The sequence below is a fragment of the Anopheles coustani genome, chromosome 3, assembly GCF_943734705.1.
Source record: "Anopheles coustani chromosome 3, idAnoCousDA_361_x.2, whole genome shotgun sequence".
In the NCBI taxonomy this organism is placed as follows: Eukaryota; Metazoa; Arthropoda; class Insecta; order Diptera; family Culicidae; genus Anopheles; species Anopheles coustani.
Genome location: NC_071288.1, coordinates 47807141 through 47820037, shown reverse-complemented (window position 1 = coordinate 47820037; position 12897 = coordinate 47807141). Strand labels below are relative to the sequence as shown.

The following is a 12897-nucleotide window of genomic DNA, read 5'->3' as shown; positions in this document are numbered from 1 at the left end:
ACGAGACTCTAAAGGGAGCTCAAAACTCCACATTCATCCCCAGTCGCGCCATCGTTCGCCAATCTTCTCACTGATCGCTCCCCGACGAAGGTTGTCCCTTAAAGGCGTTGGCCTCCCGTTCGGGTGACAAAGAAGTCGTGGTGGTGTGTGGGTGTGACGCACCCTCTCCGTGGGGTGGTTCACATTTTCCAACTCCATGGGTTTGCCTGCGCTGTGTGCATCGCCACAACAATCGGCCGACCAGCATATAACGCGATTGTGTCGCGCACGGTTTGTTTTGAGATAGTGTTGTGCCCGTCGTTTTTCGGATGCGCCATGTTGTTTTATGTGCTTCGTTGGATACCAAAATACAGCATGGATGTGTGTTTGTACACACCCTCTGCGAAGGGTTTAGGCCGACTACATCCAGCTGACAGAGAACCACCCGCTCAAGGGTGTTTGGAACACCTTTACAATTTTGGGGGTGGTAGTTTCTAAAGGTTTCCGCAAGTACTCACTTGCCCAACGCCCGCCGGTGGTACTCGGGTGTCTCAACCTGGAGGTGATCCGATCCACAAGTAGCCGAAAATCGTTCAATCCACTGGGAACGGTTTGTTCTGGCTCGTTGGCTAGGGTACCGGGCCTGTTTACCAAACATAAATATGCCAATAACGTTTACCTATCCCGAATGAAGTGGCTCGGCCGAACGGACCTCGTGATGGTATCTCGCCGAAGAATGCTGAGGGTATCTGTGTGGGGGAATGGAAGGCACACGGACACATCACCTTCACAGGTTGGCTTATAAGCCGTTCGGCTTGGGTCCCGGCATAAAGTTCGGCGACTGAGATACAGAGGCAGGTATAGATAGATTAAAATGAAAATGAGCCCGCTTCGAACTTATTATCAGTTTTCCGCAGTTCGCACGGTGGGGAACCTTGGATGATTGGAGGTTTGTGTGCGTGTGTATTCCTAAGGAAGCAACATTCTTACCGCGTGGTAAAACTTTCCAGATTGTTGCTACTACTGCTGCGGAGTTTGTAGAGTGTTGGTTCATTTAATTAATTTAATCGGCTCATTATCAGCTCTTGAAAGTGCGTTGAAGTTAGTCACTACTACCAACACACACACACACGCACTTGTAAAACTAGGAGGTTGTAACAGCTAGTAAGCAAGATTAGATGAAATATTGAGCGAATTTTTATGTATGACTTATGTTTCCCAGTACATATTTAAGTTTTTTTAGTCAAGTTTACCTTGCTTGTTTTATTACTTTGCTGGAATGGTTATGTGTATGATGTTTCCTAAAATCTAATAATGCTTACTTATTGAAGCGCAATTTCTATGATCACAAACAATAATTTATTAAGAAAAATTCAATAATATTATCGGTTTTACTCAAACACGTAATTTCTCTTTTCAATAGAGTTCAATTCTACGTATGATTTCAAATTTGATAAAACTAAAAAAAGTTGCCTGATACACGTTTCAAATGGTAGTGAAGGTAGTATAGGTAGTGATACCAAAAATAGATTAATAATATATTGCATTCCAATGAAAAATCTTGTGATCTCTCAGAAGCATCCAGTGATTTGATCCGATGTAATAAATAATTATCCTATTGTGGTCGCCAAATAACATGGAGCAAAATTATTGCATAAAGCATAGCTGATAATGTATTGATCAAGCTAACCAGTCCACACCAATATGAAGTCTCTCGTTGTGTGTTTATTGCAAAATGCTTGAAAAAGTGATAGCTCTACCATAAAGTTTATGACGTCGTGTTTTTTTCTTAATTTTGGAGCTTATGCAGGTTATATTTATAAACCTTCATAAATGCAACATTGTGATGAATTTGAATTGGTTTAAAAATTGTTCGCAATTCTAAACTATCACGCAAACCTCCTTTCGCTACAAACTGGCAACACTAACATCAAAACTTCAGAGATGGTATTTCCGCACCGCTGCTCACGCTACCCTCTAATGCTAGTTAATTTCTCTGGTAACTTTGTTTTCATTTGAACAATGTAATCGTCATGACGCTGTATGGTGTAAGCATAAACAGTAATATTGTCCTACGCCCAGCACAGCCTTCTAAGAGCAGGCATGGGTGGGTCAGATTTATAAATAAATAAATAAATAAATAAATAAATAAATAATAACACCATTGCCAACAATCGCACTCAACTGTGAGTACGCATCAAAGCGAAACGACTATCAGTACCGACACTTCCGACACTTGTACCAATGTGGTGCTGATAGTTATTGTTCAAGAACATAATCATGTTTCGCTCCCTCTCTCCCGTCCCAAGGATGAAGCATCATTCAAGGGACCTCCCACCTCGCAAGGAGTGTCAGCATCTCAATAGTTGCTTCTCTCTTCTCGGGTAATATGATATTTTGCGTCCGGCGCTAAGGGTTTTGTACAGCCCTTATGGAACTGGTTGGCAAGTGATCGCTAACCGCAAGCACTCGACAAAAGCAATAACCATAAATGCTAAATACTGCCGGGAAGAGGGGCAAACAAGAAGCAACAAATCAATTCCAACCCGGAAAAATCATTGTGTGCGCCAGGTCCACGTAATGATGTAATCGACGATTACGTAAAGGCACATCTCTAGAGTCAGAACGTGGCGTATCGGGTCGGGGTAGACCCGTTCCCGTTCCCGCGGGGTTAGCAATCGATGCTAGATGCTGATGTTTTCCTTTTAAACGGCAAAAAACCCGCTTGGAAACGACCTTCGTCATGCGTATTTTTATTTGTTGCTAGTCTACCGTTTAATCTTCCATGGGATCCCATCGCTTCTACGGAGAGGTGGGTCCTAGGGGTGGGAAAATCGAGAGTAAACAATGGGATGAAGGTGAAGATTCTCCCACACGACTTCGGCACGGTGGCTTCCTCCGGATGGTTGATTTTCCTACATTTTTCACCCGTCGTTTACCGCCGCAACGACACACGCCGTCGTACGGTTTAACACGCTGGATTGGAAAACGAAACATGTGAATGTCGCCATTCTTTCCCTTTGTTTCGCCTGTCCCTTTGCCCTCGCCTTTCTAGGTCAACGCCGGTTACCGCCAGCGATCGGAACACACCGATCGTGAGCTGCTCGAGGGAATTTTCTCGTTTTCTTTCCCCGGTGTAAACCTTTCACTTTCGATCGCTGTAATGCCGTCCCACCGAGGGAGCAGAGGTTTTACTATCGCTGTCGTTTTTTTTTGCACGCGGTTTTTGATTCACCGTTCTTCGGATCGCTTTCATTTTGAAACCACTACACCAAGAACTCGCGCGAACCTTTTTCCCGACGGGAAAGCGAGCGCTCTGCGTATTTTATTTTGTAACAAGGTAAAATTGCTTCTATAAATCGATTTGTGATTGCTTTCTTCATCATTTCAGTGATGTTTTCTTTGCGAGCGGAAAGAATGGCGCATCGAAACGATGGATTCGTTGGTTTGATGAGGCATCATAATTGGATTTTAATTGCTCCATTTGCTGCTGTGCTCCAGCGTTCAGCGGGACGTTTCAATCGCCAAGGAAAAAGAAATCAGTTTCTCATTCTCCTCTGCCTCATCTCTAAGAATAGAAGCGACATGCTGCTCGAACGTAACACTTTTAGTATGAAATCAATTATTTAAAATGATCCATGACTTAAACACATCAATCAACATGTATCTTCTTTTACTATTGTTAGCAAACACCAAAGTAGAAAATAAATGCTAAACAATCATATCAAATAATCGAATTAAGTAATACGCGAACAAAGTTTGTTTACTAAGGCTAGTTTTTGCTACAATAATGTATTTTTTAAAGAGTTTGATTTTGTTCAGTTAACAGAAAACAAATATGAGAACGAGTTGGTGAGTCAAAATGTACGCAAAAATGTTGTTTTTTTCCAACAGGCTTCTGAACCGTGTTGAGGAATATGTGTTGCTTTCACTGATAAAATCTCAACTAAAACCTTTACCTTTAGCTACCTCTTTCTTACTCCACGTGTCGTCGGTTTTCACCCGGCTTCAGTATCCCCATCCGATGACCTTGGCTTGACCTTTAACCGGTCGCCGTCGGGCGTGATCATCAACTTCGTGGTCAGAAAATTGAACCGAATGTCACTTTCCGGGCCTGATTGGTGGAATAAAATGCGTTGCTCACTTTCGCCAAGCAAGGCCACGGTTTCAACGGTGCCTCCTAACGTGTTTGCCACCGTGTGTACACTTATGTCCGTTTTCGGAACGAGGGGGCGTCTATGGCTGCGAAGGCCCTGCAATCCGACTTCCTTGTACCGATCTTACGATTTTCCTTTATCGCAGAGCGTTCGCAGGGTCTTCGTCTGCGAACGTCGAACCGTAAATCAGTAGACCATTTGTTTGATTTCCATCGTTTCACCTGAACGTGTTTGCGCGCACGTGTGTGAATGCACAGACGGGCGACTGTTTTTTGAACACCCACCACTTTTTTCTATTGTTGTCTAATACACGTGTTTGTTCAGTCTGCGACTAGCGTTTTGCGCCCAATATTTTTTTCACCCCATTTACGGCTCGATCCAGTTCGATGGCGTCCTTAGAATGCGTCCGCAGTATTTTACGGTAGTATGAGGGGGGGGAATTCATATGGCGCACCGGTGAGCATAAACGGGCTCTCATACCGCGGCCATCGTTATACTTTCTCGGTTTCAGCATTTTGATCTCGGGCGCGCGGATGGGCTGGCGGTTCGCATAAAGAAAGGAAACCGCACAAAACCACCGTGATGCCAGAGAGTGAAGGAAAATGAAACAGAATGCGGTGACTTTCGCCAGTTTGCTAATTAAAATTTCGCGAGCGAAACTCAGCGGAAAGACAAATGTCATCATCTGCCGGTTTTGTGACGCGCGCCTTCGGGGCAGTGGACTTTCTTCGACCGAGCGCATAAATATCTTCCACATGCCACCCCTCCATCCGTCTTCGTTTCGGGTGGATTTGGGTGTGTGTTTCCTTTTGGACACGGTTTTGCTTCACGGGAGGAGGGTGTGTGGAATGGCCTGAGGCTCGTTGGTGGTTCAGCCACTCGTTTATTTATCTGCCCGTATTTGTGGGCAGATACCAAACTGCTCTAGATACCGTCGATGGTGGCGAATGTGTGTTTTGCCTCGTGAATGCGTCGCAGTTTTGTCATTCCGATTAATCAGCGCCGTGATATTTATTTCCGACGATGCGTTTTTCCTGCAAACGAATGAAAGTGCAGTTTCTTGAGTGAAAATTTGAAACCGATCGTTAAATGTTTGTCGATGACAAACCGTCACATCGTTTTCCTTTGCATTTTAATCTCCTTTGCATTATTGATAGTGGGGAGGGAGTGTAATATTACGATATAAAACGTCAGCATCTTATTAGTTAGTGTATATTGAACTTGATAATATGTTAGGCTAGTAATCTGTTATATGAAACATTGAATCGTTTATAACTTGTGGTTTTAAAAAACATAATTTTATATTTGCATCTCTGTTGTTCAGCTGATAAATTTCTCTAAATAGTTACATTGCATTGTTTATGTTTTGTTAATGTTGTAAATGTTATTTCAAATTTTCACTGTGTTATTTAGTCCCACTGAGCAAGCATGTATGGCATGGCAGATCCTTACCATACTTACATTGCAATCTTCAGTAAGCTATCGTGTCAACAACTTTTATGTATCTAGCCTCTTTAACCTTCTAAAAATAGCTATCTTTCGCCTAAAATATTAACTATCAGGCAAGTAATAGCGGGAAGCTTGGGTTGATAATTTTCTAAACGTACCCCATAAAAGAAACAATTCTTATCACAACAAAAGACAAACATAAACAACACAAGAGCTGAACCCTTCCTCTTTACTCGTATAGTCAAACCCTCCTTACCAGAGATGAGTCAATTCTCATGAAAAACTCGGCCACCGTGGTAGCGATGATAATAAAATAAGGCAGAAACAAACCTCTTCCACGGTTTATGATACGACTTATTACGTCCGGCAATGTTAAGGCGTAAACATTGATGATTCATTCGAAGTGTGCCAAGAAGAAGCTAAGAACTCTTTATCGTAGATAAATGGTTAACAATTTATGGAAGCCAATTTTTGGCGGGGACAGTAAATCAAACTCTTAACGAGCTTCCAGCAGTTCAGTGTTGTCTCACGGGATCATGCAATCACTTTTATTGCAATATTTTCTCGCCAAACAATCGTGCCTTTCTGTGCACGATCAGTGTTCTTGTCAATCTGGGGTTGACTTAAAAATCCAGCCTCCACCAGTTTCAACATCCCCCCCGGTGGGGGATGGGAAGGCCCGACTTGTTTGCCTTTGCACAAGTTCAACAGGCACTGGCATTGTGTGTTTGCTCTTGCTCATAATTATAATTCACTCCAGTGTTTGCACTACCTCGGCACGCTACCTTACCCAACTGCCGCCTCAATTCGTGCCCTTTTCACGATCCCTTCCATTCATCGTGCTTGTTCGAAGCCGAGCAGAACGAAGCCAGCAGGTTCCGCATAGAAGAGCGCCCGCCAGAAACCCGAATTCAATGAAACATAATTATAAACATTTCCTCCCGATGAAGTCCTTTCCTCCGTCGCTGGGTGTGCCACGGTGGAAAACGAAAAACGGAACGTCGTTAGTCCTCCGGGAAAGCAAACGAGACCTCCCCAACGCATGGTACGTACCGGGGAGCAGCCCGGTCTCTTGCCAACCCTACCAGCATAACGACGCTTGGTATGGGTTCATTATGCTTGCTACCGTGCGTTTTGTGATTTTCTCGCTGAGGGGGTCTTTTCATGAGGGCCAACATTTTGCCATCCGTCGGGGCGTCCTCCCATAATACATAAGGGCACTGATTTAGTTTGGTGCGGAAAATGTTGCACCGTGTCCTATGGGACTGCGAAGACTTTTCTTTTTAGGGTAAGAGGTACGCCAAGAGCTGTAATAGATTGTAATAGAGCCCATACTTGAGAATCTTCCCCCCTGTGTGTGCTTCAGAGCATCGCTGACAACACTCCGCATAGAAGGAATGAATTATAATAGCACAATTTTGTGAACCTCCTCGGGGATGGCTTTGGTTCCTTTTTCAACATTCAAGTCACACAAATTGGAACAAAATACTTGAACTGTCTCCTCCGGGCCACAGCAGTGAAACCCATCAGTTACGTATGCTATGGAGCAGAAGTGTCGTGCCATATCATAATGCAGCCATCCAGAAAATACTTGTCTCGGGCAGAAAGTGAAACAATCTCGTCGTGCAAAGTGTCAACCGGCGTTTGCATAAAAGGGCTGAAGAGAGCTGAAACGGATGTCGAACCGGAAAGGGCTATGGTTTGTAGCTTCCTTTCTTCTCCGATGTCATACGCAGTCCTGTGGAAAGGAAAATGGTTCACTGTGGACGTGGACGGGAAGCATAACTGGGCCAAATGCGGGTTTCTTTGGCCAAAGGTTGTGCTTGGTAGAAGTTGAATGTTTTCTCTACAGAAAACGCAATGACATGAGCAAGCAGTCATTGTTATTCTCCTTTCTTTCTGGCGTCAGGCTGACCGCTTGTGGACATGATTTTCTTACGAGTATATTATACTTTCGTGAGCATAAGTATACCGAAATTTCAGTTTTTTTTTTATAGTTTGTGATTATGTAACCGATGTAACGTAAAGTTGGTCAATTTTAGTCAACCATGGGAAGCAATATTTTAATGTAATATTTTCTAGCATTATTATTTGGGATAGTCATGTCTTTGATAGTGGCTCATATCGAAGCATTATTCATTTGAACCAGCACTTTTAAAAGTTTGTTGCATTAGTCTTTGGTAAAAGAAGAAAACTTATGTTTGCCACAGTCCCACTGCCCGACATTCTTCAACTACTTAGCAATCGTGCTCGACAGCTGCGGTTTATGCATGCGTTTGTTTTGCTTCCTGGTTTTCGTCAGCTGCAGTAATCGCAATACACGCGCCACCCTGATAAGATGCGGGCTTAAGGAAGCGGAGGCAAATCAGAACCGAGACGTTCTGCGGCCAGTGGTAGCATGGCGTTCGTTCGCTATGTGCTTTCCGCCCCATCTAGGGCACAATATCTTGAGAGTGCTCAGAAGACTGGCACGATGGTGCAAGTTGTGTGGACGGGATTTCAATCTGGTTCTCGTTTCTTCCGCAGTCATGCGACGTTCCGAGGGGGAAGCAAGTTAAAAGCCGGCAACGGGAATGGCTTTTAAAAAGAAGCTAAGCATTAGTACGGTTTGGACTTAACAAGCAGCACAACGGTAGCCGTCCCATTCGTTGCGACGTTGACATTGTCGTAACGCGCGTTCTGTGGCCCTCTTCCAGATGCCATTAGTGGCAGCCATTGCCAAAAGTGCATTCTGGCGTAAATAGCAGTCAAAGTTTATTTCATTTCGAGAGCATCGACAACTGAAGGGTAGTTCTTAGTCAGAACACCAAATTGTTTTCACTGTTTGCCAACGAATTCAACGTACCGAAGGTGGGATTTTTTTTTTACAAATTGTACAGTACAGTAGTAACTTTTTACTGCACTTAATGATTTTACTGAAGGGAATAAATAATGGATATCTTTTAGCCGTACACTTTAAACCCGTTACTGTTATTTTGCATTTATTTTGAGCGATTTTTAATTGGCCCCAATTGACGCCCCCATAATGACCCATTTTCACTCATCCAGTGTCGCTTAAAAAACGCTTAATTGTTTCGCAAACTTTGATAAGCCGCAAATCAGGGTACAATCGAACATTGATAACGGTAAGACGCTTCGTTTTTCGCAACCGTCTACTGAAATGTGGGTCTTCAAACGGCTTCTTCTCTGTTGGGTTTGGGATTATTTTGTGTTTTTTTGTTTCATGAATGGCATACGACACCTTTCGGTCAGCTGAAACAGAGCGTAAAACGCGAGCACAAACTGTCGGGTGTGCCTACGAATCCACTATATACGTACCGGGTGTGTGCTGCATACCCCCGTTGTGGCTACCGGTGTCAGAGTGTGGCACACTTTTCCCCCTGCCAGAAGGGGAAAATGGGTGGTAGGGTCCGCCAGTGGGAGAGGGGTTTACGTGTGTTTACAGACAATGGTCACATTTGTTGCATGTCGGGCAAACGGTGGCTCGCGATTGCGGGATGAATTCTTATCGGTCTTCCCTGCGGCCAATTTTTCCGTGCACAATAGTGAGGGGTGGTCTCATCAAAGAAAAAGGAAAACTTGATGGCAAAGACTACACTGGGCAGCGTAGGGGAAAATGGGCATACCACCGTCCCGTCGTGTCTAGCGGGGTTGGGGACTACCAGATGTAGGAAAGTAAATAACCCAAAAGGTGACAGCGAGACGAAAGCAGCAACAAAATCCCTCCCGTAAATAAATAACGTGTACATCGTTGCGTGTACGTGTTGCTTTTTTCTATTTACATTTTTTTTTGTCACTCTGAAGTGCACTGTAAAAATAGCCCCCAATATGTGGTCATGTTTCGGCCAGCTCGACATTGCGCGTCATTGCGATGGGTGGGTTAGGACGGGTCGGAAAAATTACGCCAATTGTTTTCCCGATCGCTATCAGAACGCAGCGGAGAGTAATCAGTGTCTTTGGTAAATTGCGTCCGGTCGTACCGTTAGAAAAGAAAGGTTTATGCATGGAACCGATCGTAATCAGCAAGAAAGTAGCAGTTTGTGTACGGTGTTTATGTATTTTCTGCTGACGGCTTTAATATTGTATGAATTTAAATAAGTATGCACAAATGTAAACAATTGTCTAATTTACACGACGTTGATATTTTTAACTTAACGTTACACGCATAACTTAAAACCAAACCATGCTTAAGTTAATTTAGCTTATTTCTGTTTTTTTTTTTTTGACTTGTTTGCAATAAGCTTAAAAACAGATCATTTTTTCTATTAATTATTGTTACTTTTGTTTTAATTTTCATACACAATAAGCGTAGACACACATTATCGGTAGCCTTTTTTTAGTATCTTTTATGTGTATTGCAAAACATGCTGCTGTTGCCGATGTTTTCTTGTGTCATGTTGCTTGTTTCGTTCGGATACAGAAGCAAAACATAGAACAAAAACGAGATGATGGTTGAACTCTGCCATTGGCAAGGATATTTGTGTTTTGCTTCTATTGCTGTGTTCTCTCGGTTTGTAATCTAAAAGTCGGAAGAGAGCGTAAAAATAGCGCCATCAAATCCTGCCCCGCACCATTCATCGGTCCGTTAATCCTCTCATCGTGTCGTCCGACATTCGAAGCGAGGTTTATCTAGGTTAGAAGTGATCGGTGATCCGTGCACCAACGGGTTAGACATTTTTCCTTCCCCCTCGCCCGATCATTGCAATCACTTTTGCCTGGCTGTGACCTACATCGATGGGATGGTTCGTCCTCTGTCCTGGTGTATCCTTCTACGGTTGGAGCGGTGATTTCGTGCACGCTGGAAATACTTCTATCTCGACTGTCAATCAACCAGTCAAAACGGACATGGACAGAAATGTTGCTAGCAACGCTGTGATAGTGAAGGTTGTTAACGGAGTCTAGAACGAGGAAGAATGCGTTTTGTGAAGGATTGTGTGCGTTTCCGCATAACAGAAGATTAGGATGTATTATTATCGATCGAACATAGGATGGAGTAGTTGAATATTTCCTGTTCTATTAAACAGTTGTAGGATTGCGAACGTTTGTTAATATGAATATTTTTTTCACGTGAAATGCCAACTCCCTTCGTTATTTGAAACATTGTATTTACCTTGTCAGCATGTTTTTTTTATTAAATGCCTTTAACGCATACTATAATAAATCGTTTATTTACCTGCCTCATTTTTGGTTCGCGCCATTACTGCTCATTGCGCTTGAAATACCTTTTGCCAAACACAGCGCGCTTGCGATGGGGTAACAATCATCGAAGATGCTAAACTTGGGGGGGGGGGGGGGGGGAACTTGGTTCCGGTGCGAATTCGACGGGATGTCCGCAGCGATGCGATGCACATTTCAATTGCAACTCCCGCCGTTGGGACGTTGACCACTTTCGCTGCTGCTTCGTTTGCTTTGCTGCGCCCCATTTAACTAATTGCACTGGACCACGAGACTCGCACGAGCAAAGGCAGGGGGAGTGGACATGTTGACGACCGGTCGTTAGCTTTTGTGGCGTTGGAGTCTAACTTCCTCCGTGCTCGGTGTGCTGTATGCGGTATGCCGCCAGGCGAGCGTTCAATGTCGGCACGGAGCCTTCAAACAACTTCCGGCGGTTTCCTTTTCAAGGTAAACTTGTTTGCAAAGCTGCAACCGTGTGAAGTTTAGTTGGGCGAGAAATGAAAAGAAATAGTTGTGGAGTGGTTTAAGGGAGGCAAAACAAAACTCAAATATACGGTTCATTTCCATCACATCTGAGAGTATGGGGGATAAAGATTGAACGTGCTGCCCGGAAGATGGGGCGAGCGGCTAAGGGAGGCGTTTAGTAATAAGGCTGCTCTGCTGCTATCGGTTGTGAACTCCTGCAAAGTCATACACCTTGACGCAAACCGACGTAACCGAGGACGATTTAATCGTGTTTGCACTACTCACAGAAGTACTGGAAGATTTTATTATGTATTTTTTCCCTGCAAAACCTGATCAAAGAACTACGCCAGCTGGCTTCCTGTGAAGTCTGTAAAGATTCTCCTGCCGGAACACTGATATGTTACGGTCGACAAACTTTTCTAGCAGCTTGTCGTAACGCAACGAAATATGAACCTCCCGGTGAATCGAGTGCATAGTATTCCTCTTACTGAGAATACTTCACAGACCGGGTTGCATTTGAAAGCTTATCACGTTGCACGGTAGTTGCACCGCCTTCAAAGGGTTCTTTTTCCTTTCCTATCTATGTTAAAATAGCCCTTTTGGAGGGGACAAGATACGTTCCACTGTTTACACTTATATCCATCCATTACAAGCGCTTTGTTGACTTTCGTCCGGCGATCGTCCGTCAAACGAATGTCCGCGTTCGCTCCGGAGTGTCGTAGTTTGTGGCCGATTCTATAAACAAATAATTTGATACCAGTCCAGTTTGTGTATGTAAATAAGTTTTTTTTCATCCCAATTTTGTTCATTCCCCAAACCATATTCGGGATAAACAATTTTTGTTTGTTTGTTCATTGGACGTACATTTTTTTTTTGGGTCGGTTTGCAATGCATGCTTGATCGCACTCCCTCCCCCGGAGTGGTTGAACGGAACCGGCATATCATTCTCAATCTCACTACCAACGGAGCGCAACAAGCCGTATGCACGACTCGGGAATGCATTTTGCCAATCGATGGGGAAGTTTCTTTCATCCGTTGCGTTCGAAATACAAACGATGCATTTTACGTCTCGACTCAGTTAGTGTTCAATCAGTCGTGTGTACCAGTCGTTGGGCCTGAAGTGGTGGATGTAAGCACGTAGTATGTCGATGAACATAAGGGCGGGGTTCGTTGGTTTTGAATCGTCACGTCTGGATTTGGTTCCTTCTTTTTTTCCATCCAGTATTTTTGCAAAATCTTTAGCATACATTGTATGATTCAGTTTCTGGATCTTTTAATATTTACGTTGACAGGCAATAATAAACCCGTTTCAGCCTTACACTTTCACTTATGTTTTTAACTTTTAGTTTGATGAATATGTTTTTTTACGGTGTACAATTTTTTCAGTTTCTTTCCTGAGTGAACACCTATTTATTTAAATAAAAAAGATAAATATTTAAAAATTATTGCCATTGTTTAACTGATGTAATTTCACATATAAACGATTCTTTACAAAACTTTACACGAACGTTCACGCGAAAAATGTAAATTAAAATTCATGGGAAAAAATCGACTTTTTTTTCGACTAGGTCGGATCACGAGACAACAGCAATAGTTATGTAACTTAACTAACTTTGGGTCTACTAAATTGATTTTTTTATACGCTCTTAAACCAGCCTTCTGTAGTGGAGTA

General features: G+C 43.3%; 1 protein-coding gene across 1 annotated transcript in view; it reads left to right on the top strand.

Moving 5' to 3' along the window:
• Positions 1–12897, top strand: part of LOC131259513 (dedicator of cytokinesis protein 1) — a 39642-nt gene that overhangs the window by 12500 nt on the left and 14245 nt on the right. The window lies entirely within an intron of this gene.